The sequence below is a fragment of the Lepisma saccharinum genome, chromosome 1 (assembly GCF_977018435.1).
Source record: "Lepisma saccharinum chromosome 1, izLepSacc3.1, whole genome shotgun sequence".
In the NCBI taxonomy this organism is placed as follows: domain Eukaryota; kingdom Metazoa; phylum Arthropoda; class Insecta; order Zygentoma; family Lepismatidae; genus Lepisma; species Lepisma saccharinum.
In genome coordinates, this window is record NC_139229.1 from 72,685,317 (window position 1) to 72,710,696 (window position 25,380).

Sequence of the window (25,380 nt, forward strand, 5' to 3'; positions counted from 1 at the left end):
CACGGCAAGGTTAGGTTAGGTTGAGTTAGGTTAGGCAACATAGTTAAATTCGTTTTTTAAAAATAGAAAAAAGCACGGATAGCCCCACGAACCATTCAGGACAAGGTTAGGTTAGGTTGAGTTAGGTTAGGCATAATATTGAAATTCGTTTTTTAAAATTAGAAAGGAAAGCACGTATAGCCCCACGAAACATTGACGGCAAGGTTAGGTTAGGGTGAGTTAGGTTAGGCAACATAGTTAAATTAGTTTATAAAATTACAAAAAAAGCACGGATAGCCCCACGATCCATTCACGGCAAGGTTAGGTTACGTTGAGTTAGGTTAGGCAACAGTGAAATTCGTTTTTAAAAATTAGAAAAAAGCACGGATAGCCACGCGAACCATTCACGACAAGGTTAGGTTAGGTTGAGTTAGGGTAGGCAACATAGTTAAATTCGTTTTTAAAATTACAAAAAGCACGGAAAGCCCCGCGAACCATTGACGACAAGGTTACGTTAGGTTCAGTTAGGTTAGGCAACATTGTTAAATTCGTTTTTAAAAATTAAAAAGGAATGCACGGATAGCCCCACGAACCAATTACGACAAGGTTAGGTTAGGTTGAGTTAGGTTGGGCAACATAGTTAAATTCGTTTATAAAATTATAAAAAAAGCCCGGATAGGCCCCACGAACCATTCAGGACAAGGTTAGGTTAGGTTGAGTTAGGTTAGGCAACATAGCTAAATTCGTTTATAAAATTAGAAAAAAGCACGAATACTCCCACGAACCATTCACGGCAAGGTTAGGTTAGGTTGAGTAAGGGTAGGCAACATAGTTAAATTCGTTTACAAAATTAGAAAAAGCACGGGTAGCCCCACGAACCATTCGCGACAAGGTTAGGTTAGGTTGATTTAGGTTGGGCAACATAGTTAAATTGTTTTTTTAAAATTGGAAAGGAATGCACGGATAGCCCCACGAACCATTCACGACAAGGTTAGGTTAGGTTGAGTTAGGTTAGGCAACATAGTTAAATTCGTTAAAAAAATAGTAAAATTCACGGATAGCCCGACGTACCATTCACGACAAGGTTAGGTTAGGTTGAGTTAGGTTAGGCAACATAGTTAAATTCGTTTATAAAATTAGAAAGGAATGCACGGATAGGTCCAGGAACCATTCACGGCAAGGTTAAGTTAGGTTGAGTTAGGTTAAGCAGCATAGATAAATTCGTTTTAAAAATTAGTAAAATTCACGGATTGCCCCACGAACCATTCACGGCAAAGTTAGGGTAGGTTGAGTTAGGTTAGGCAACATAGTAAAATTTCTTTATAAAATCAGGTAAAAGCACGGATAGCCCCACGAACCTTTCACGGCAAGGTTAGGTTGAGTTAGGTTAGGCAACATAGTTAAATTCGTTTTAAAAATTACAAAAATACACGGATAGCCCCACGAACCATTCCCGCCAAGGTTAAGTTAGGTTGAGTTAGGTTAAGCAACATAGTTAAATTCGTTTATAAAATTAGAAAGGAATGCACGGATAGGTCCACGAACCATTCACGGCAAAGTTAAGTTAGGTTGAGTTAGGTTAAGCAGCATAGATAAATTCGTTTTTAAAATTAGAAAAATTCACGGATAGCCCATCGAACCATTGACGACAAGGTTAGGTTAGGTTCAGTTAGGTTAGGCAACATAGTTAAATTCGTTTTTAAAAATTAAAAAGGAATGCACGGATAGCCCCACGAACCAATTACGACAAGGTTTGGTTAGGTTGAGTTAGGTTGGGCAACATAGTTAAATTCGTTTATAAAATTATAAAAAAGCCCGGATAGACCCCACGAACCATTCACGACAAGGTTAGGTTAGGTTGAGTTAGGTTAGGCAACATAGTTAAATTCGTTTATAAAATTCGAAAAAAGCACGGATAGCCACGCGATCCATTCACGACAAGGTTAGGTTGAATTAGGTTAGGCAAAATAGTTAAATTGGTTTTTTTAAAATTGGAAAGGAATGCACGGATAGCCCCACGAACCATTCACGACAAGATTAGGTTAGGTTCAGTTAGGTTAGGCAACATATTTAAATTCGTTTATAAAATTAGAAAAAGCACGGATAGCCCCACGAACCATTCACGACAAGGTTAGGTTAGGTTGATTTAGGTTATGCAACATAGTTAAATTCGTTTATAAAATTAGAAAAAAGCACGGATAGCCACGCGAACCATTCACGGCAAACTTAGGTTCGGTTGAGTTAGGTTGGGCAACATAGTTAAATTGTTTTTTTAAAATTGGAGAGGAATGCACGGATAGCCACGCGAACCATTCACGACAAGGTTACGTTAGGTTGAGTTAGGTTAGGCAACATAGTTAAATTCGTTTTTAAAAATTAAAAAGGAATGCACGGATAGCCCCACGAACCATTCACGACAAGGTTACGTTAGGTTGAGTTAGGTTAGGCAACATAGTTAAATTACTTCATGAAATTAAAAAAAGCAAGGATAGCCCGACGAACCATTCACGGCAAGGTTAGGTTAGGTTGAGTTAGGTTAGGCAACATAGTTAAATTCGTTTATAAAATTAGGAAAAAAGCACGGATAGCCCCACGAACCACTCACGGCAAGGATAGGTTAGGTTAGGCAACATAGTTAAATTTGTTTTTAAAAATTAGAAAAATGCACGGATAAACCCACGAACTATTCACGGCAAGGTTATGTTAGGTTCAGTTAGGTTGGGCAACATAGTTAAATTCGTTTTTAAAAATTAGAAAAAAGCACGGATAGCCCCACGAACCATTCACGACAAGGTTAGGTTAGGTTCAGTTAGGTTACGCAAGATAGTTAAATTCGTTTATAAAGTTAGAGAAAAGCACGGATAGCCCCACGAACGATTCACGGCAAGGTTAGGTTAGGTTGAGTTAGGTTAGGCAACATAGTTAAATTCGTTTTTAAAAATTAGAAAAATGCATTGATAGCCCCACAAACCATTCACGGCAAGGTTATGTTACGTTGTGTTAGGTGAGTAAAGGTGAGAAGCGACTTGCATTCAAGAAAAATTAAATTCTGAAATGACCGACGAAAAATCGCTGTTTACAAATATCCATCGGCGCACATGCTACTAAACTAACATGGTCGGAAGTTCACTTCAACCTGTCAACTACAAACTCTTGGATGTGAAACTTTAACATTCGTATATACTTTTGTGCACGCACCGGAATTTTGTTGGTGATAATTTGCAAGACACAAAGTTTGAAATGAATTGTAAATATTCCATATCTAAATCCATGTTGTAACAAAAAAAAATGCAGCGTTCTTTTTTTACCCTACGTTCATTTCATCTCTTAACGTATATTTGTAGACTACTTTGCACACTGTTTTGCGTCGTGGGCTGAAACTGCCAACACGTGATGGGAAAGAAGAAAAATATCTAAACGTCATTTGTATTGAACGACTGCGAATATTCTTCAATGCACAACGCCATATCAATTTCTTTGGAAAACAATCAGACTCTAAATAATTACCTTAATTACAAATAAAGGTGTGTGTATAAGAATTATAAAGTTTAAATTTACAAACATTCATGCGTACACATGTTGCGAAACTGTCGTCACATAGAACGCATTACAATAAAATAACAAATATAAACTACTACACATTTCTCAAGAATGGGACATGCCTTTCAACACTCATTGTCCAATGGGCTGAAACTGCCATTACTAAATCTGAAAGGAATAAAAATCTCGCGACCACTGCAAATGATGTGCAATGCACAACTCAAACCGAAAAGAATCAAATCAAATGTACATTACGCAATGCAAATGATTATAAATAAAAAGTTGTTTTATAAAAGTTAAAACACTACATTTCTGCACAACTGCAACAGGCATGACTTTGCACACTGATTGCTTTATGGGCTGAAATTACCATCACTAAATCTGAAGGAATAAATCTTTCTCACGACCACTTTAATCCATCTACAAATGCACAACGCGAAAGAAAAAGACATTAAATATTGCTTATGCAAGATAAAGAAATACAAATAAATGTTAATAAAGACAATTATAATTAAAAGTTGTTGCAGACCTGCAACAACCAAGATCAACTGGTCTTGTTTTAAGGAATGGAATACTGATGATGGCAGATGATGTTGCCCATTTACTGAAATTATTTCACGATCATCACATTATGGCGAACTGACTGAATGAATGAAAACTGTGGACAATTCGCCTAATTTTGCTTTTGCCTTTGGGTGTACAGCAAAATTACTTCAGTCAACAGCGTTAGTAATATTATATATGAAGAAATATATGTGTGTATTGTGTATGTAAACAAATTTAATACTTTCCCTTTCTTTCCTATATTTGTTAACTAAACATGTGCACCGAGGCCCCCCCCCCCCCCCGGACACCTGTTGAATCACGGAGTTGTAATAAAATAAAAACAAATCACAGTCTCCGTCCTAATAAAATAATCTGACCTACGAACATAAAACCTATACTTAAGGAACATATTAACAGCATAGCAAATTTTCCAATTTCAAAATATTTCCCTTTTAACTTGATTTCGCGAAATTCGTTTTCCACCGAAAATGGTGGACAGGTGTCATATTGTAATGTGTCGGTAAACAATTATGCGAAACAGGGTGTAATCACCATTTTAAGGAATTTCAGTATGCTTTGGCATTACTGAAAAAAATGTTATTGTAGAACATTCAGTTAAAATTTGACCCAACCTCGATGCACAACGTTTGGTCACACCCAGAACACTTACAGGATAAGATGCTCTTTGGGTAGCATCTCCACCAGGAGCGGGCGCCCAAAATAAACATTCCATCGCGAGAAGCTTCCAACGCGATAATAAATTTCGTAGCGATGCGTCGCGACAGAATGTGTTCCCAGCTGTTGTTTTTCTAACGAGGAATTCCCGCACTCGGAATCCCGTTGAAATTGCATCCAGCATCCTCCTCTTCCTCTCGGGAGAATCTCCGTTCCCTCGCCGAGAGGCTTGGTTCGTTAAGGTAAAGTTCCCGACTGGCTAATGTCGCGACAGTCCCTCTGCGTCTGATGATACTGGGATTTTGAAACGTGCAACCTTGTGTTCAGATGTACCAGTTACGTTCTCTGTATAATATGGCACAAGTTATTACACAGCCTGGTCCTAACAAGAATGTCTACCTAATTTTTCATTTCGGGAGTGTGCCCTCATAAGATTACAGTGCCAAGAATATGCTCGTGGAAGAGATATTTATTACAGGAAACTGTAAATCTGGCGCGTTACCACTGTAATTCGTTGAATCACAAATAAACTGTCAGTTTCAGTGGGATAAGCCTCTTGATAGTAGGACTTGTAGCTTCCCTGGCGATATGATTCGAAGAAGTGTTCTCAGGTTACCAGCCAAGTTAAATCGGCGTTACCTAACGCCGACTTAACCTGGCTGCTAACCCGAGCTTGTTCGAAGCCTATTGCTGCGCTGTACCTCAAACCAAACGTTTAAGTGCATCATCGAGAAAGATGCATAAAAAAATCATGAAGTTGATGCATTAAAGTCCAGCTCGATACAGAAAGAAATACTCATTTGTATCATGTGATGCAATTTGACGTTGCCTTGACAACCGATATACAAAAATGAATCAAACTGTAAACTTGATTCATGGTAAAGGCCACAAAACACACTTTAATTCATCAATCGATGCATTTCTTGTGCATCAAATAGACGCCAGGGGGACCGGGTTCGAATCCCGATCTGGGCATGGGTGTTCTTTGTGAGCGTCCCTTCATCATAGCATAAAGTATCCTCATCGTCGCGAATATGCAACTAACTCTCTAGCCTTGTTAAACCCGAAGGTTCATGACTGCAGCAACACAGGCCTTCCATCTTTCCCTATCTTGAACAAGATCTATACACTCTTTTCCATCCCTACCAATTTCCTTTAGGTCCAACTCAACGTTATCCCTCCATCTTCGTCTTCGTCTTCCTACAGGTCTCTTACCATCAGGTTTCCCAACAAGAATCCTGTAAACTCCTCTTTCCTCTCCCATTCGTGCCACATGGCCTGCCCATCTAAGTCTTCTTGATTTAATTATTCTAATAATATCTGGACATGAATAGAAATTATGTAGTTCTAAATTATGTAACCTCCTCCACTCACCTGTCTCCTCATCCTTTTTAGGTCCAAAGATTTTCCTAAGGATTTTATTTTCAAATACCCTCAATTTATGTTCCTCTTTCAATGTAAGGGACCAGGTTTCACATATTACAGACAAAATTACCGTTTTGTATATTTTAACTTTTAGTTTCTTAGATATTAAACGAGAAGACAAAAGTTTATGAAGAGAGAAGTAACATGCATTTCCTGAATTAAGCCTACTTTTTATTTCCTCCTTAATATAATTTTCACATGTTAATATTACTCCTAAGTATTTGAATTTGGAAACTGGTTCAAACGAGTTGTTATCAATAATTAGATTTTGATTATTACCTAACACTTGGTTTCGGCCTGTAAGCATATATTTAGTTTTCTCTTTGTTAACTTCCAAACCTATCTCTTTAGCAGTTTTGAAAAATATTTTAGCATTATTCTTAATTGTATTCACACCATCCCCCAGTAAGTCTACATCATCTGCATATGCTAACAACTGAGTCACACCATTTAATTTTAGTCCTTCTTTAGTTTCTTTTACCTTCCTAACAGCATATTCTAAGGCAAAATTAAAGAGCAATGGGTGTAATGCATCTACTTTTTTTTAACCCATCATGAATTGTAAATTTGTCAGACATATTAATATGAATATGCAAAACTGGCAGATAAGCGACGCGAAGTAATAAAAATCAATTTTTAAATGGAGAAACATTAAGTTTGAGATAGATTTTTATGCTTACTTCCCAACTTAAACCAAACCTTCTGAACAGGATATGTTTGTATTGAACTTCCCCTTAAACGCTGTTTTACGGATTGATTGTCAAACAATAAAACATACACAATGAAAAACACATATACAAACAGAGACTCGAACCTATTCTCTATTCCTAGGATCTGTGGAGAAAGACCGCACATAATTGCAGTCGCTTTTTATCCTCCACGCAATCCCGTTCCCTCTCTTGTGTTCAGCCCTCTCGAGTCACTACTTGCGCAGAGACTTGCTTTCGTTCGCTAGCTACAAAGATTCCTGGAACACAGTATAGAACCTTCATCGACTCAATCGTGAGTCCTCATAGAACTCAACGAATCATTTTTTCCAATGTCCCCCTTATGTTAAGAGTACTAAAATCGTTTAAGAAACGTTCTCGTCTCTCACTTGTTTGGCGTATATTATCCTTTTGCTTAAACTCGTGTTTCAGTGAAGAATATATAAAGAGTCTCTGTTGAACAGCAATTGTTGGTCTGATCGACACAGAGAATATCAGACACACAACAATTTCCCCGCACCTTTCGTGAACACGGGGGAAGTTTGGCGCGCTTCTGAGTTAAGCCAAACTTCTGATTGGTTAATGAATTTTCCCTGGCATGCAAAAGAGAAAACAGGTTCCTGGCGTGATTAATGCGATATAACTTGCATCGCTTCGTTTGCGATAGCGTGCACCCAAGATAAAGAGGGAGATCTTAGCAGTATCATCACAAAAGGAGCCTCGGAAATTGACTGCGAAAGAAAATTACTTACGCCGGAGACACTACTGGCGCAATAAATCGTCAGAAACCCAAAATTTGCATTTGTCGAATCACAATGGAAGACTTGTATTCATAGGCAAAATTTCTCTAATCGATAACTTCTCAGGGCAAATCAAGCGATCATGTCTGTTAAAAAAAAAAATAATGGAGTTGAAATGGATCTAAAATTTGAAAGGTATAACAATATTTAGTTGAAAAGAAAGGAGCGAGATAAATCACTTAAAAAGTGCGCCAGTCAAGTATAGGGTGTCCCAAAACACTCTACCACGAAAACGATGCGTGAACCAGTACAGAGAGTGTGTTGAGACTATTATGACCAGGATCTTACATGATGACATGTACGTACAAAACCTCCACCGTAGTGACATTGTGTAACGAAAATATAACATTTGAGAAAACGTGGTGCAAGTTGTCATCTGGCATGAGGAAGAGATCATGCTTAATCGGAACCCAAACAGAAACGTATAAAAATAGCACGTATTGAGGTCTGGAGAATATGATGGCCAATCAATACTAGTTCAATGGTGCTGGCAAGTAATCTTCTATCATCGTAACCCTACTGAAAACGAAGAAAGGTGTGACAACGGATGCGAACCAAACTGCAACAATAAATAAGAATAGTCTTAAAGCTTCATAACATTCTGTACACAGGTCGACGCGTAATCATTGCTTAAATTTGGAGGGTACATTCTGGGACACTCTGTATCATCACTTAAGAATCAGTATGTTAACTCGTTTCGGAAACTTATTTTGTTTAAAACCTTTTTTGCCTCATGGTATAAGACAAACAAAACGTTTTAACTTAACAAAACATGATTATTTAATAACGCAGTATATGAAGTTTCACGGAAGTTTATTTTAGTTGAACCGACCTCCATGGCGGAGTGGTTAGCACAGCGCACTAAGGTCACAACGCGGTTCGAATCCCTGTGTTTCTTGCGTCAAATTCATCATATTATCACTAATCATCTCCTCGATTAGCCAGAACAGACAGAAAAGCGAAGCAAGCCTATCTGTGCATAAACTGGTCTTCCCAAGTTTCGAGTCAAAGCCTGTTGCACGGGTGCTCTTTGCGAGTGTCCCTTCATCAATAATTATCCTCTCTCATGGTCGCGATTTACTTTAACTAGAAGGAAAGTGACGCAAAATAAGACAGCTACATATTTTTTTCTCCTCAAGCAGGAGCGTCTATTCTAAACTAGATAGGATATCTGCGAAGCCTGAAGTCTAGAAAAAGGAGAAAAATCGATCGGAAATTGTAAATAATATTATTCATATCAGTGAGATGATGATGCTGATTCTGGAGTTGGCAACCTGATTTCTTATGAGTTGGTAACGTGATTTCCTATGAGTTAGCAACCTGATTTCTTATGAGTTGGCAAACTGATTTTCTATGAATTGGTAACCTGATTTCGTATGAGTTGGCAACCTGATTTCTTATGAGTTGGCAACCTTATATCTTAGGACTTGGAAAATTTATTTCTATTCATAGCCTAGGACCACGTGACATAGTGAGATAGCTCAGTATACGCCACTGTCCTCAAGGGTATGCTTTCATACTCATATTGTTCGGAAAATCAATAGATTAATATCCTTCCCAGCCCTGCGCTGGTGAATATGCTGACCAGTTTGCAATTGGAGGAGGACAAAAGTTTCACCAAAGCGTCTCGAATACCCAGAAGGTTGTCTGCGAATTGAAGCAGAAATGGTCCCGAGAAAGATCAATCCTCGCATTCCAGGATGATAACATTAAAACGGAAAACGAGAAGACGGGAGAACTAAGCACGCAGAACGAATTGGTTGCCTTTAAGATCCACAGAGAGACGTTCAAAAACAAACTTTCGCTCCGTCGCACCTTAAGAGTTTTTTGGGCATTCAATCCAAGTATCAACACTAGACACTACAGTTTGGTTTTCTTATCTTCAGATGCTCCTGATTGGGGAGAGAGTCAAAGTCAGAAGTTAAATTTCTCAAAACCTTTACCTAATTACATTGATTGATAGATTGGGTTGATTTGTTTTACATCGCTTGTCTGCCACTTTTGGCTAATCGGGAAGATGTGGATGAATGATAAGATGAAAGGACATGCCCACAGAGACGTGAGTTCAGACGCCAGAGCCTCGCAAGTCTACAAAACATAGTCCAGGGTATACTACGTGGAAGGGGGTTGGAATTTGGGCGTCTTCAAATAAGACCATCCCTCTATGTTCATAATAGTTCAGGGTGTGACTGATTTCAACCGCTCACAAGTTTTTACTACACCAGATTCTGTACAAAGGTAAGCGGACTGAAAGTTTTCTGTCGGTTACTTGGGGCATGTTTTCTTACGGCAATTCATGCCCTCAGTGTGAGCACGTCTGGCGATACTCAAAATGTCAAAACGGTAGTAAAAGTCACGACAAACATTTTGTAACTGTTGTTACAACTGCACCACCTCATAGCGGTGAAACTTCGAACTCTTAATTGCAGGCATACAGACTTCAACAATAAAGATGTTTACCTGAAACAGCCAGGAGTCGGATTAGAAAGCTGATTGATTGATTTGGTTATTTCATGTCGCCTTTCTCTCACTTTTGGCTAATCGCGACGATGATGATGACATTGATGAAGGGACAGCCGCAAAGAACACCCATTCCCAGAACGGGATTCGAACCCGGATTTGGAATGTTATTGACAACTACAATGAGGGAATTATTTTGGGATACCCTGTTTCGAAAGTGTTCCTTTCTGCGCCTTTAATGTGGAAAAGGATTTCCAATTCCAGTAGCTAAACCTGTTCAAGACTCTTCCGTCATATTATTATTATTATTAACATTTTCCAAATTAAACATTCTCAATAGACATGGTGTGATAAGTACCACACTCCGCTCTTCTTCTTCCTCAGTACTTCTCTCCAGAGAAGAGTCGGTTGTATGCTTTACGTTCAACATCAAAGTGATTATAATTCACCGAAACAAAGAAAAGCTGTACTGCCAGTATACACCCTAATACATAGAAACTAGACCGAACCTGACTGTTAACTATAAAATAATTCTATAAATTGTAATTGTATTACGTAACGAGCAATGATGCGAATTACAGAAATCTCAAAGATTCGTCTCGGTATTTAAAAACTACATTACGTAACAAATGCCACCCACAAATCCACAGAGGTCATTTATCTGGATATTAATAAAATGGATACCACGATAGTTTGTAATATAGATTTGATGTGGACATAACGATTCCACAAACAGATTCGTCTAACAATACTTTTTAAATCTGATACTGGTGTAACGGTCACACAAATAAATTTATCTAAACAATCATTTGCAGAAAATATCACCAAATTCCTTCTGTTAAGTAATTTAACTTGAGGCTGTTAAGGATAGATAGGATCTGGTCAGGGTATGTATGAATTAAATAGCTAGATTTCTTTCCCAACACTATTAAGCGGTAAACTGTAACAGCCTTTAAATCTTGACGAAATGTTTAGTCTTTTCTCTGGACAATGCTCGATTTGATTCATTTTCATTAACGGATCAAAACAACCCTTTATTTCAAGGAGAAAAGCTACTGAATCAAGAATTGAGTGTACAATCACGCCCGTGTATGAACAGTATAAACCTTAGCGGCGGTACCGTCGAGTCCGAACGGTACATTTATAATGCAAATTGGCCATCTCGAGGTATGCAGCCGCATGCATACATCAGGGTCCACCGATTCTCCATGCACTGATATTAACCAGCCGCATCCCTACAACCACACTCGGAATGTTGGCTGCGAGGCAAAAATAAACGTCACATTCCCAAATTCTGCGTCATTAAATAGTAATGATACTCGAGCCTGATAATTAAGCACTTTTTCTCCTTGAAAAACTGTGCCAGAAAAAAGGGCGCTTCACTTCCGATTCTATCGTTTCATGCATAGCAACGCGAGAGCGCACTCTGTCGTTCAATTAATTCATCATGATCCCTCGCTCCGCAAAATTGGGATGCGAATTGGCAACGTCGCCCGCGTTGGGTCGGAAATCGATGCTCGGTTTGAACGACCATGCTGCCGTGCGACAGGAGGGCGAAAGTGACTGAAAAACGAACTCGGCGCTGAATCTGATGGTGAGTGAATCCTTTCGGATGCTGCGAGAAGAAAAAAAATATGTAGTGATGTGAGATGAAGGTGATCCCTGTTTCCTTAGCATCCATTTAGGAACTTCGCAGAGTGTAGGGATAAAAAGTTTCCAAAGATTTTTCAAGTTGGAATGGAAGTATAAAGGTTCTTAGGGGGTGAGTATTGGATCATTAAATTTTAGAATGTTACATTATATTAATGATTACTCCTGTTTACATAAAGTAGCAGATTTTATAAGGCTGGACAATTGAAATATGTGCAGATTTGTTCGAACAGGAGTGTACAAATAGTTACACGCAATCCGAAATTCTTTTAATGAAAAATTCCAATAAGAGATGGCGATAAATACACTATACTAATGTTGATACATTAGTAACACACAAAGATAAAAAAAGTTTGTTACCTTTTTCCAGCTTATAGACTGTAACTTAGTTGTTAAAAAAAACTTCTGTTGCATGTAAGTAACTTTGATATGTACATATTGTTAGTAACAAATAAGGTTTCCACGTCTAACATTCTAAAATTTAACGTACATATTCAAGACGTGAATCATCTAATTTAACTTCTAAGGTTTTGAGGTGGCCAGTTGTTCTGTAAGAAAGCGGCGATTCATTCAAATAATGCGGCGATTGTTTTCTGTTTTGCCCTTCTCTTCTGCGTAAAAGTACCCTTTACACATTGCAGCATGCCATGGAGATATATGGTAGGAGAGGTTTGTGGTAGGGCCCCACATATACACAATCTCGGTCATTTGTTGAGTTGGTGTGATCAACACCACACTCCGGTTGCCTTAACGCCCCGGGGTTGCCCCGGGTACGAATTAAGAGGCTTGGTGAACCCCAGAGCCGCTTCATATAGGAGCATTGATTGAAAAAATACCCGCCGGAAATTGACCACCTCGTCTCTGAAGTCGAACTGGGGATCTTGACAATCAGACCTACGGGATACATCTTAGTACTAAATAAGGATCAAACCCTTGAGTACCCTGTTGCAGAATGTGCGCGCCCAATAAAACTGTCTATATATATATGTCAAACTTTACCAATCGCGTAATCTACACAACAGTATACATACATTGAAATTCACGAATTGATTTATTTTACGTCGGTTTTCTGACAATTGTGCGACGATGAGCATGAAGGAGGATTATACTGGCTGCGAATTCAGACGACAGAGCCTCGTTAGTCTGGAAAATGAAGTCCAGGGAGTACTGTATAGAAGGCAGGTTGGCATTTGAATGTCTTCAGTTAGAGACATTCCTTACACTCCATAAAGTGAAACTACGATCAAACATACGTAATTTCCTGAAGGAACCTTTTAAATTTAAGTGCCTTAATTCCTACAGCATGATAACACTAGAACTTACCCATTTGGCTAAATTTCAATACGGTGCACGTCGTTCCAAATTCAACTGCCAGCAACCCCCCCCCCCCCCACACACACACATTTCTCACAGCTTGACCGAAATTTAGTGACAGATTGATACTTAAAGCGTTATATGTGAGCAAGACTAATTTCGTGGTGCCATTGTTACAACATGGCGCCTAAACTTCTGATCCGAACATTCCCATCAAACAAATTGCATTTATTAGGAAGTTTCTACAATCTTTTCTCGAGAATATGATGATATATCCCTAGTTTTATCTTCTAAGATGAGGGATAATGGATCCAATAAAGTTCCTTGACAACCTAGGTCTACACTGTAGCCATCAAACAGAGCGCAGGGAGACAAAGCTTAATGCCACACTTTACTTCACTGCTCTGGGGAAACCCAATAAAATATTGAACAGCCTCATAATTCTTAGCCACGAATATTTGTCCACTACACAGCCATTAGATGGACTATTTTGCGGACGTTAAAAGGAATCGCTCGACAGAAGCGCGTCGTTTGAAGTACACAGCGGGAAGCATCGATAAACACCGGAATGAGGATCGCTCCGCGGGCAAACAACTCACAAATGTAGCAAACTACAACCGAGCCACGGTGTTTTTCAAAGTCGTTGCCATGGCGACGTCTACATGGAGGGAACTGCACGGTAAAAATACCGGCTTGTTCTTACAAAAGAAATGGTCGTGGAGACGGAAGAGGTTCATCGTTGGGGGAAAGAATTGAAGCACGAACGTTGTGGGGGGAACATGGTATTCAGCAAATAAATGCGGTTGTTCACGGAGGCTTGGGTTGTCGTCGAGTGTAGAGGCAGTTTTCCGCAGGGAATCAAACCGTAGACTCGCGGATTTCTGAAGGGCGGCAAGGTCACGAATCTTCGAGAATCGGGTTCATTTCACTCTCTAATACCGAATCATTATTTTTTGCATTTCGGGTGGTAGCGAATAAATGACGAAATGATTCGCAGACCTTAAGATTTGCTTTTTGGGTACTTTATTAGTAGGACACGGAATTTTGGAAGTTAATGTGGGATTCGTAATTAGGTTCCTTAATGTGGGATTCGTATTTCAGGTTTTAATGTGGGGTTTCGGATTTCGAGTACTTCATTAAGGCTTCGTAATTTAGCTCCTTAATGTGAGATTCATATTTTTGGTCCTTAATGCGAGATTCACATTTTTGGTCCTTAACGCGAGATTCGGAATTCGGATCCTTAACGAAGGATTCGAAATTCAGGTCCTTAACGAAGGATTCGAAATTCGGGTCCTTAACGAAGGATTCGAAATTCGAGTCCTTAACGAGAGATTTGAAATTCGGATCCTTAACGAAGGATTCTGAATCGGGTACCTAATGTGGGATTCTCAATCCGTGTACCTAATGTGGGATTTGGAATTCGGGTACCTTACGTGGGATTCGTAATTTTTGTACTAAATGTGACATTTGGAATTCGTGTGGGAATTTCCAAATCCGGATTCTGGTCGAGATTTAAGTACTTGTAATTCTAGTAAGAATTTAAAACTTTTGATAGAAAATTAAAATTCATAAGATGCATTAATAATGACCAGAGTGGATGTGTTGTTTCGAAGTATAAAAGAGAGAAGGGATTACGCCCAATGAAGATAGCATTCTGACTCGGGTAACGGGTACTCAATTCGTGAATCCGTTAGAACACAATTAGAGATCCATGTGGGAAATTAAGGGGACGGTGGAATAACCGCGAAAGGGATTAAGCGCGGAAGAGCACAACCGCGAAACGTTACACAGGATTAACCACGAAACTGAATAAACGTGAAGGAATAAGCGCGAAAGGTTCATGTGCGAAAGGAATAACCGCGAAACGGACCAAAATCGAACAGCGGAACTAGCGCGAAAGGAACAACCGCGAAACGGATTAAGCGCGAAATGAAGTAGAGCGAAACGAACTACGCGCGAACGGAATAAGAGCGAAAAGATTAAGCGCGAAAGGAATTAAACGCGAACGGAATAACAGCGAAAAGCTTTTTTCGCGTTTAATCCCAATCGCGGTTTATCAGGCGACCCAAATCCAGGTTTGCTGAATCAAGTAGGGAATTACAAAGTTCCGAATCCAGAAGTTTCTATTGGGGATTGGGAATACCTTCACAACATGTTAAAAACTTAGGAATCGTCAAAATATCCCGTTACAAATGTGTTTTCATCTCAGCTATTCAACTATAGGCTCTCTGTGGGCGAAGTAAGGATGAAACGTATGGAAGAGGATTATGCATTTGCGATGTGGCGGAGGAAAAAAGGGATTGGTAATTTCACGCCTGTCCGCTCACTTCTGTGGAACCTGAACATGGACTCCCAGAACAGTTTAGCAGGAGAATTACAGAGAATGTTAACCTGACTTTGCAACAAGGGAGGAAGTAATAGAGATTATTATCTCTCTATAATTTTGGCGGGGTCGTTGGGTGATAGGGTAGCACACGGTGAAGAAGAAGGTCCTCAACTGACACCTCTGCATTATAAAAGAACCATTCTCAGTTACAGCACATAAAATGGATATTACTGCCATTAACTCGCTGATTCTGTCGTGTTCATTGAGGAATCGTCGGCATAGAATGGAATAAGAAAAACTGCAGTCTCAGAATAGGCATACGGTTACCTTTGTAAAACGTGCCTCGATTCTGAATTCTGCAACATTGAAGGTGTTTAGAAATCCTTCTAAAGCACGGATAAAGATCCTTGTGTGGATTGTATAAGCTATTACAATAGATATTGACAACAGGGAAAGCAAGCAACAAGAAGATTCCTGAATCTTGATGTGGAGTGGATACACTGTCGCAAAGAAACTGACAATAGCGAATCAACGCGAAGACACTGTTAGATCTTCATGCAGTGTAATTCTGAGTTGGGCCTGTGTGTTTGTTTTTATTCATTTTATTGATTCTTGTTATTTAGCAGCGTTTTCTTTCACTTTCGGCTAATCGCGACGATGAGAATAAGTGATGATTAGAGAACGGATTTTAAAGGGAAGTCCTTTTCAATATTTCAACACGGATCATGGAATAAAGAACAACAGTGTTGATAATTATCTTCCACCAACAAGATTACATGGTTTTGACTTCCCTTTTTTCCCTTTTCGAGCCCACATTCCCCTCTTCCCCCTTTTTTAAAAAAAATCTTCCTTGGTCCCTTTATTGACAATATAAAATAACTTGTATGACTGTTTTTTCCCTGAAGAGAACATTCAACAATTGTCTATTTGGTGCAGCTTAGAGGAAAGAAAGAACAAGCGCCTTCTACCTTATCTTCCCTCCATGAGTGTTGGGAGTATGTTGCAGCGATTGTTGAAACAATGAGATCTTGCCTTAACTAACGCATTGTAAGCATTGTAGCTGTTGGGTTGAAAGTGGATTTAGACTTTTATTGTGAAGCTTTTTAAAAGAGTTTTAACTTAACTGTGTGACAGTGACGACAGTATTGAGTGTCAATGAAATGGCGAAGCCAAGTACAGGTGGCAGCAAGTTATGGAATGCGGTGAGCTATTGCAAGGAAGATTTCATCGAAAGGGATGGTAAATTTATTCAATGTACTTTATATTAAAAAAAAGGAAATAAAAAAGGGACTATAGTTTATTTTTGAACTCCAGTAAAAATATTATTTTATGCAAGCACAATATATACCACTCACATAAAAGGGATACATTAATACGAAATTTAATGTATCCCTTTTTATAAATATGAATGGTATATATATTTCGCTTTCATTTAAAATAGTGTTTTAGTGCAGTGCAAAAAACTATAGTCCTCTCCCCCTTTCTTGCAATAATTTTCCCTTTCTTTGTCCTTTTTAGAGGAAACTTTTTCCTTAAAATAAGTCTCTAGTGATGATATATGATGAAGGACAGTCACAAAGAACAACCATGCCCAGGGTGTTCGAACCCGGGATCTCGTAACGTGTACATATGTGTTTCTGATTATCCTTTCATCAATTTAATTTCATCACCATTCCTCCTCATTTTTGTGATTACCCGAAGTGGTACAAAAGCGAGGTAGAATGAATCTAATCAATCAATCCTTTCTCAAGCGGTACATAGACATATTGTTGAGATTCTTGTGTGAAATTAATCTAATGGTAAAAACAGGAAAGGTTTGACAGTGTTAATCCCAGATCAGAACACAAAAGTTAAAATCTTCAAAATGTAGATAATAGGGAATCGTTTACTTTCGCGATGTTGAAAGTTTAATGGGTCGAATGCATTATTTTGGGGTGATGATAAAAGCGAGCGGGGGGAAATTATGGATTCAATTGATGCGCTGGATCGTAAAGAATTGATTCGGGAGAGTTAATTTACACCGAAGTTATAATTGAAAGTGCTCCATGAATAATTCAGAAACTTTTTAGATTTTAATGGAATCTGGTTGAGCATGCTATTCTTTGCGCACCGGTAGTTATGATGATTACAGATACTGAGGTATCGGGTTTCCGGGTGATGGGAGTGATTTTGTTCGTTCATTTATTTTTCGCTAACGCAACAGATTTGTAGTTCGGATAAAAATAACACAGGTACAGTGGCGAGGCAAGTTCTTTTGGGTGGATGAGGCACCTCGATAAGGTTGATGTAACTCAACAAATAATGCCATTCTAGTTTTTGTTCTTCCAACATTCATTCTTCCTTGAAATGCTCTCTCTTTATTATTAATATTTAGCTCTCTCTTTTGTCATCACTTTCACTAATTTACAGTAAAACCTCGTTAATCGGGAATAATGGGCGGGATAAGCCGACCGGTTTAACGAAAATTCGGATTAACTGAAATTACCTAAAGGAACAGTAGAAAGGGCATTAAAACACAGTCTATAGCAACAAAACACATTTATTATTGTGTATTTAAAGCGCAAAAGCCTAAATACACTATACAGTACAAAGTCTGCAGGAAACAGAATTTCATCAGTGGTTGACTTCCTTTTCTTTGGGAAGTTCTCTTGTTGACTTCTAGCCACATTTAAAACCTTGCATTCTGCTTTTCTTTTTCATTTTGCCTCTTGCCTGTCCGGATTAAGCGAAGTCCGGATTAACGAGGTTTTGCTGTACTGAAGACATTGTTTCTGGATAGCCGAATAAGATGTTAATAAGGGTGTAAGGGGTGCTCCTTCCACATAGTGCACCCAATAGTCAACCTCACTTCCACGTTGTACACCCTGGACTACAGACTAAGGAGGCTCTGGCGACTGGCCCCATGGCCAGTATAATTTTGTTTGTCTTGTCCTGTGTTTTGTCCATATTTGTGCTGAGTGCTCCTTTACAGAAGATTTTAATATTTTATGATTTTATTATGCAACGTTAGAGTTGTTCTGTGTAACGATAAGGGGCTGGCCCCCGTAAAATGTGACGGGTGCAAAATAGCTTTAGTGCTGACGCACCAAAAATTTTAAATTCAAATTCAAAGATATTAATCATAAAAGATCAAAAGCTACCAAATTATATGTTAAAATAGAAACTAATAAGAACAACGTGTAACTTAACCATATCATCCTATAAAATAGACACAATGGATGAAAATGATCAATATGTAATTGTAATGTAATGATTGCAAACAGGGTGGATAAAAAAATATAATTTTTATTAAAAAAATAATTTTTGATTATTTTTTCATTTAAATCGATTAAAAAAACACGTTTAAAATTGCTTGCATGGTTTTTGGCACCATACAACAGATATGTTTATTTTTGTAGAAAGGCTTTTTATAGTAAACGGACTGTAAAATATTTGAACAGTTTGATCAAAACAAATAAAAAATGTGTAAATATATATTTTTCAGTTTCTGATACAATATATATGAACCTACTATGGAAATGTTGCGTTAATGAAATTATAATACATAATTTCAGTAACTTTTCTTCCAGTGAAAATAAAACATTTTGAATGTACTCTATAACTGTAACTTAGAATATTTTTTATTAAAGTCTTTGTATCTGAATTTTGGCATTATTTTTAATTAAGGGCTCGGTGTAAAACAAGGTAACATTTTCATCATTTTTGAGCTACAAAGTAAAATGTGCCATCCTTCAATTTTCCAGTGAAATTGCCATGTCATACAATTTGCATTGGTCTCAGTAAAGTCTTCTGAAATTGGTAAACACAACACGAAAACAATTTATCTGCAGTATAGCTTCTAATGACGTTTTCCCTTAATAAACTCGGAAATGACCACAATACTGCTTACCATGTTTTACACCCGATCCCTTCAAATAATAGTTTGCAAAATATCAGCTGCCATGATTATTTACAGTGTAGTGATAATGACACGGTTTAACGTGATTAGGACCTAGCAAACATTTTGTGTAGAAAACTACACAAAATGTTTGCTATTTTTGCCTATAAAAATGTTAAATTTTAAATAAAAATAATTGTAAGTACGTTTACAGTTTACATATTACATTTCCTCTCTTAAGAGCTTCATCCCATCAGTACATATCTTTTGTTACCTTTATTCTCCTTTCTTAGAGCCTAAAAAACACTATTAAATGATTATGAGATTAATGCACATTCACTAAATGTGATTCTATCTAGAAAAGTCTTATGTACATTATTCTATAAATTGTTTATTGAAAATAATTTAAATCGCGATTTAATCTACCTCATTTAAATTAATCCAACTTGGTTGCAAATGTAATGTAATGTAATCAAATGAAGTACAAATAAAGTACTACTCAGCACACAAAATCGAGGAAATCGTAATTCTGAGGATTCAGGTGAAGATGGTCTTCCTCAGAGGGTCCCCCTGTTGTTCTTTTTATAGTTCTTGTGTACAACAAGCATTTGCGTGCTACACATAATCCGTGCGCAAAATTTCACCTTGATGATCACGTCACCACCTTCATAACCAATACAGAAGAGGAGAATATTAGTCAGAACGTGGAACGAATTGGGAATCTCTTTGAGGCAGCATGAAACCATTTGACAAGACAATACATGCTGGTATGGCTTGTCCTACAGCATGTTAATGTATTAGCATGTCGCAATGGCAAATCAATAGTGTTGCGAGTAACGCGTGGTTGCAGGACATTTGAACGGATGATAGAAACAGATAATAGAGGGCGGGAGTTCCTTACCCACATGCAAACCCTTACTAAACCCAGCACTTCTGCTCGATATTCCATGTAGGAGGTGGGTATACACACATTAAGGAAAAAGTAATATTGACGTTCTATGAAGTGTGAATTATCATAAAGTTATATTTTATCTTAATGGAATTCTGTGTACTTGCAACATTTAAATTAATTTCAGTGTATTTAGGCGACTGTCGCGAAGCTTTATACTGCGTATAAATAGATAGTCAGAAAGCTAATGAGGATTTTGAGAAAATCAAAAGGTCTCTGGAAAAAACACAGTAGAAAATGTAAATAACCCTTCAAATGAGCCTCGATTATAATTCTTTAAAATGGTAAATATACGAAATATCTTATTGTGTATCTCGCCCATCCTAGAACGCTACTATGTACTACAATTCCAGCCTCCCCCGAAAAAATCGTGTGTACGCCAGTGCATAACACTCTTTAGAAATCACAATCCAATGTACACTATTTAACGATTAATATTTAACAGTGTGCCTGTTAATTTAAGAAATACGGGCTCAACCATTTATTAAAATTGTAATATTTTTAGTATGCATAATGATATATAATTTCAACTTCATGCACCAGAAATCTTATTTTCAAAAACCTACATCAAATTACACTAAATAGGGTAACTATGTATTTGCGTTGTTATTTATTACGTAAAATAAGCAATAATGTGAAAATACAAAATTTTAACTGCATGAAATCTTAAGTGTATAATCTATTCATAGTAAACTTTTCACTGTGAAATTTGTTAGATCGAAAAAAAGGAGAATAATTTGTGTAATTTATTTTATGATAATGCCATAGCAGTGAAGAGAAAATACTTGTGGTAGTATAATTTTAACGCTTCGAGAATATTCAACACAAGTACGTGCATTTCGTGTGCACTCGCAATACTATCATTTGGAAACAGCCAATTTCAATCGACTACTTAGGGGCATGCGGGACAGTCTCCGCCCGGCTTTTCCCTCCGATTCAGTGTCACCAACTTAGCTCTCTTCGAGCCAGATCTGGCTCTTTCATGCACTCGTTTGGCTGTGAACTGGGGCGCCTGCCCCCGTGCCCCACTATGCTACCATAACTGGTTCCGGCCCACATAGACCAAGACGTGAAATTGGCATGATATTGTTATCAGGGAATCCTTTATTTTCGATTTCATACGACCATGAGATGGGTGATGCCGCCGGAACTAGATGGTGAAAACTGAGAATAAATTGGCATCAATTTAGAGTTAACGATAAGAGCAGCGCCCCACCCCTTTGACAACTAACATTACTCTAGGAAGCACTTCGCAAATGTAAGTCGGTTTTAATTCCATTTAAGGTGAAATTTAGCTCTTTTATGCGCACCAGGTTTGGCAACACTGCCAGGAGGCAAAGAGAAATGCATTGGGCTTATGGGAGTTTTTTTTGATTTGGGAATATCAAATATCAAACTTCCGATGGAATAGAAAATGATATCAACAGGAAGAGGGCAGTTTGAAGAAGTGATTGCCAAGCAGAAAAGTTGAAACTCCCATTTGATTAGCCGTAACTTGATGTTGAAGTTGATTCCCCATAAGGAATACATGGGATTCCGAAAATTCTTTATTTCATACTTTTCAAATATCGTGTCCAGTCTAATAATCAACATTAAAAAAAAAAACGCTTCCACTTGCAACATGGAGAGAAATTCATACTCTTGGTACACCTAGTTTTTCTTTTAGTAGCAGTGCCCATTCGGACGATATTGAAATACGAAACGTACAATTGGTGGGTAAGTGTACCTCCTCCCCTTAACTAGGCTATTTGCAGTTTCCAGTACAGTGCAATGTGTTCTTATCCTAGTGATTCGGCAAGCCCGCACGAATAAACCGTCCGCCGGGTTGCATAGAGCGCAGGAAACCGAACATTTTCTGGGAAATTCGGATCAACTTCGACTGCGAGACAGGATATGAGAGAAGTCACTTGGAATGCCTATTGTGAAGTTGCACGAGTTTGTAGATGCAGTTTACAGCACGCATGGGCGCATGCGCGCTGAGCATCTTGGGAAGTTAGATGGGAGTTTTGCAAGAGGAACGACGAGCATCCACAAATGCAGACGGTTGCGCCTGAAATCCTATAGATGGGAGTCACGCTACGATGAAGTTGAATAAGACTCATCATATTCTGAGTTTCAATGCGCATTGCTTACACTCGGTCAGAATATCCTCCTTTCTGAAGAGAGGCAGAAAGTATGTTGCAAGGAGGAAGACTTGTTACTTTTGTTCAGATGAACAGCGTACGTTTGTACAGAAAAGCAGTAGGATTTTTCTTAGAAAAGGTTTAACACCAAAATTTATTTTAGGAAAAATTTAATGTACCTTGGGATTAAGTAAAGGTTAAAGTAATTTCAGGATCACCATTTTCAGGATGAAATTTTTTGCCTGGCTGAAGGACGAACCCAGGAACTAAAGTTTTTTCCCCCCGGAAAGATGAGAACTTAGTTGCGACCGTTGACGCAAGCGTGCATGCACTGACTAGACGGTTGCGTCCTAATTGCGAGCAATGCCTAAATGTTCCAAATTGTGAACACTTGAGTGAAAAATGATTCCATGTCCTAATTGCGAACACATGTAACTGAAATGCCTGTTTTCAAAACCAAATAGGGCAGTGACCCAGGGTGACAGGTTGAATATCTTATAACAACCATAGCCAATACGGTGGAGGCACACAGTGGTTCGGATCCCACTTTAAACTGTAGGTCCAGTCCCGATTAGCCTTACTGTGCATAAAGTGGACTTAAAACATCAAATCAATCTAACTGACATGCTTCAATGTGAACTGCAACTGTTAAGCCAGCAGTCACCTGTAAAGCATTGCCAGTGTCAAGTCTGCAAGAATTAAAAAGAATATGAGACAAAGTTGTAGTTCCCAAAGTAGAAAAATGTGTTCGCAATTAGGACACAATCCTTCCAGGTAATATTGTGTTATTCATGTTTAAGTAACAAGTGTTTGCAATTAGCAGTGTTCGCAATTAAGAATGTTCGCAGTTAGGACTGTACGCAATTAGGAATGTTCGCAATTAAGACTGTTCGCAATTAGGACGACCCCGACTAGACGAGTCCAGTGGCAAGTAGACATGGAACGTATAAGTGAAACAGGTTTCGTGACAAACATCTCGTGCTGATAACAACATTCAAATCTCGCACAGAATAACCTCCCGAGCACAATATGTTAAGAGTGGAGTTAAAGAGTTGTAAAGGCAATCACAAACATTAGGCGAGCGATACTAAAGAAAACAACAGAATGCATACAAATGAAATACTGGTCTGAATTCTACAGCGTCCTTTCGTGCACCTTCCCTATCACATGTGGCTTCGTCCTCTCGGGCTGGTCTCGTCCTCCGCGGTCGGACAGAACACTTGATTGCTTGCATCGGGACGCTAAATAAAAATCATATTAAATCCCTTCCGAACTTGGAGTGAGGAGAATAATGAAAATTTCACAGTGACCTGCAGCTGAACTCATGACCTACTGTGCCATCTAAGGCGTAGATTTATTTCTGTAAAGGTGGGGTATGATGTGTTGACTACGTGTCGAGTACGGAAAAACCAATTGGATCTCAAATGTCCATTGAGGTAACTACAATTGGTTCATTTCTCTTCCTTTTTACCTATTTTGGCCAATTCTGTACTTCTACACGACCACGAAGATGAGTTATTCGATGAAAGGGATAGATGATGATTTATTTAAAACTGATAAAGGTGCCACATGAAAATTAACACCATGTCTAGATAGGGACTCGAAACAGGATCCTCCGCTCGAAAGATAGTGAGTCGCTAACTCAACACTTTCTACTTCTGTGCTAGAACAGCGCGCTACGACGCCAGGGGATCCGGGTTAGAATTCCGGCCTGCGCTCTGGTGTTCTTTGTGAGTTTCATCAATTTCATCATATCACTAATCCTCACAAGTATCCAAAAGTGACAGAAATGCAAAAAAACCAACCAATACGGTGGAAATTCAAACACGAGTATTGAGAAAATATCTTGCAGAATAATATTAGAGTTAGACTGGAGTACTACATTCGTTCTCAGACTTACGTAGTCTTTTGTCTTGAACTTTTATAGCCGACACTTCTCTCTGTCTCAGTGAGGAAGAAATGTATCACTTTTTCCCTCTTGTACACGCAATCCCCCTTCTCCATTTCGGTTAGCAAGGGCCGTCTGTTCCTCAAAGTTTATACGACCAAGCCGCAAGTGCACAATATGGAAGACAAGCGAGAAACCAACCTTAAATGCGGTCACTTTGAAGCCGTGAGTCTCGTCGCTTCCGTCTCATTTCGCTTTGCTCTCCCTAAACCCCCTTCCTTGATCGCCCCCCTGCTAACCCTTTCCTTTTTAGCGAAGGGGAAGACCGCCGACTTGGAATAATACCGCGGGATGGCCTTAGCGTCCGGTAGACGCAAATTACAGACCGACTGCTTCTTATTGGTCGACCTTTTCCGCAACGTCAGTACCTTCCTTTACGTCACACCGTGATGGCGGAAGGGAAAGTTTTATCGTCGAGGGAAATCTCAATGGGACAGTTAAAAGTGAGAGGGAAATTTCCAACATGAAAGTGGAAAATTTTACACGGAAGAGGGAAATTTCGACGAGAAGGTAAGAAAATTTGAAAGGACAAGGGAAAATTTCGATGATAAAGGAAAAATTTCGACGATGGTTGGACAATTTCAACGAAAAAGTGGGAAAAATTTAATGAGAACATGGGAAAATTTCGATTACAAAGGGAAAATTTCGACGAGAAAGGGGAAAATTTGGATGAGAAGGTGGGGCAATTTTAATGACAAAGGAATTTTTTTTGACGAGAAAGTTGAAAAATTTCAAAGGGCATGGGAAATTATCGATAAAATAGGCACAATTTCCAAAGGGAAGGACAATTTCAACGGGAAACAAAAATTTGAAGGAAAAATGGAAGATATATTGTTGGGCGTGAAAATACCCCGTTTTGAGTTACATTACAGATCGAAGGCTAAACTGCTGATTGTTAATCAAGCTAAACTATGGAGGAACTACGTTGTATTAACCACTTCATCACGGGGGTCGGCTTGACTTAATTCTCCGCGTAGCCATCTCATCTAACCAAGCCCAGGAATTGGCATCACCGTGGGAGAGAATGAAACAAGCGAGATTTAACTATTTTTGCCTCCCCC